The sequence below is a fragment of the Capsicum annuum genome, unplaced genomic scaffold (assembly GCF_002878395.1).
Source record: "Capsicum annuum cultivar UCD-10X-F1 unplaced genomic scaffold, UCD10Xv1.1 ctg58287, whole genome shotgun sequence".
Classification (NCBI taxonomy): Eukaryota; Viridiplantae; Streptophyta; class Magnoliopsida; order Solanales; family Solanaceae; genus Capsicum; species Capsicum annuum.
The window spans coordinates 1-2,341 of record NW_025866884.1 but is presented as its reverse complement, the minus strand read 5'-3'; the positions used below and the strand labels follow the sequence as shown (position 1 = coordinate 2,341).

General features: G+C 36.3%; 1 long non-coding RNA gene across 3 annotated transcripts; it reads left to right on the top strand.

The window, feature by feature from the left end:
• The first annotated feature begins 165 nt into the window (after positions 1-165).
• LOC124885408 lies at positions 166-2,205 on the top strand. 3 transcript variants are annotated; one of them, XR_007050680.1, is made up of 4 exons: positions 166-225; positions 522-795; positions 1,756-1,874; positions 2,003-2,205. It is a non-coding gene; the product is annotated as an uncharacterized LOC124885408 (long non-coding RNA). The 3 variants fall into 3 exon arrangements; XR_007050678.1 differs by having other exon boundaries at positions 170-225; positions 510-795; XR_007050679.1 differs by lacking the exon at positions 522-795.
• The last annotated feature ends 136 nt before the right edge of the window (positions 2,206-2,341 follow it).

Genomic DNA, 2,341 nt, shown 5'->3' with positions numbered 1-2,341 from the left:
TTAGTGCAAGCGGTGTGGGCTACCGTTGTGGGACATTTTCTAATTATAGGTGATGTGCCCTTAGTGTAAATTTTGTATGCTTTATTTACTACTTTGCTTGGTCGGCCTATGATACCTACTGAGTACAAGTGGACCGTACTCATGCCTATTGCGCCCTTTTGGTGCAGGTCCTAGCTCGAGTGCGCCTCAGCTTACTTGATTTGGGTGATTGTTGGAGCTTTCAAGGTAGTGGTTGGACATTCATGCGTCCGAAGTTCACCTCTATCTTTCTATACTAGTTGTGTCTTTATTAGTATTCGAAGACAGTTATTATTCCGTTGTGGTTATTTTTCTGGTGTATTTGACTTTTGGATTCTTTTAGTAGTTTTTACACTATTGACACCTGGTTTTGGGCATGATTGGTAGTTTGGATAAGTTCTTTCCGCATTGTTATAATTATTTATATAGTTCGGCTTTGTTCTAGAAGCCTTACCTTGAGATATTTTTATCTTTTTCTCATTTCATATCAGTTTGGGTGATAGGCTTACTGGTCAAGGTACGCTGCGACAAGTGTCATCATGACCCTAGTTTTTGGGTCGTGACATTCAAAGTGACCTATAAATGAATGTATTGCCAAGATTATGTAATGCTATGGAACTGAGGTCTCCATGGACTGCAGACGGATGTGCCAGCATTTCAAATCTGGATTATAACCTTGAACGGAGAAGCTTATGAGATAAAAGCTTTTCCATAATGTAAAAATTAGCCAATCAAGCCTATGAGCCTGATCTGTTTGTACCAGATTTATGTTAAAAGGTTTTGTTGATCCTTGTCTTTCCTTGTTATGCTCATTTTTCTTTCTTCCTGAAGACAAATAGATTGAAAACCATATATGTAAACGTCACCACCTAGAGGAATCATAATTGGATTCATACATTGATACCTAGTTGAAGTTGCACATAATGGCTGCTCCACAGGTCTTCTATGCTGGAAAGTGAATTAGCTCTGTAATTATTCATCCTAGAGCCTACAAGCCTTTACTTTGGCACCTCGTAATTAGTTTTTTCTGGGCTATAGGAGCCAACCTGTGGGAATGGATTTCCATTAGTAAACTGCAACAAACTTTTGAGACATAAAATGGAGTTATGTATGGGGAATGGTTTACTGGAATATATGATGGACTGGAAAAATACATGTAAGGAGGGGGAAATCTAAGGATCTCACCTTTTTTATCTTTTGATAACATAAAATTTCCTCAGGGCCCGTAGCAGACGGGTTCTAAATTCAGTTGATAATGGGCTAGCCCAGTTATGAGAACCTCTCCTTAATCTGATTAGATACCACTTGCCAAGTTGCTCATTTTTTTTGTTTGGCTATTAAATTACAACCTGGAGACTTGCACTTGATTACACAATCTACTTGGAACTCCTGTTCTTCACTGAATCCCAGACCAAAAGATCTAGTCAATTAGTAACATTAGTTAGTAAGTTTATTCCATTTAACCTATGCTCCTTATGCTCAATACTTAACCAGATCAATAATTGACTAGATCAATACTTTCTCTTACGATAGTCTATCAATACTTTTTCACATTCTACTAGTAGTAGTAGACCAACTAGGTAGGTAGTAGACTAACTATATATAAGTTTAACAAGAGATACTATAAGTTTATGTCCAAGATATTATTCCACTAAAAATTTCAGGTTATACTGGAGAATTAAAAATCATTTCAATTTAAAATCATAGTTTATTTATCTTTTTTCTAAAATTTTGTAGGAATTCTTAAATGGGGGCAAAGAGCCAACTTTTCTTGAGGTCTTCGAAGAGACGCATAGGAAGAAAAAGAAGGACAGTACAAGACAAGATTGAGCCAAAACGCATGCTAAGGATCATATGTAAGATAATAACTTTTTCATACATTGTTTTATTATTACTTAACGTAACTTGTTTACATACTGACAAATAATTTTTCTTTCGGACTTAGCTTGTTTACATACTGACAAATAATTTTTCTTTCGGGAAGATTTTAAAAAAGCATAGAAGATTGGCATCAAACCCAACCTACTTCAGAAGATGGTACCATGGTCCAACCATCACTTGCAGATATAACTAACATGTGGACAACTATTATTGGTGGTCCAAAGAAAGGTAGAACCTATGGGTGTGGTGTTCTCGAATCTTTGAGTAGTCCTTCGTTGTTTCCCAATTCCTCTTCTACTTTGCAAACTATGGAAGAAATGAAAGCGATCGAGAAAGAAAATTGCAAACTTGGCGCAACATTGTGTTGATAATGATGCTAGTTTGCCAAGTTTGCTAAATTTGAGGAGTTGGTTAAAAAAACACATGTCACAAGTATTTGATG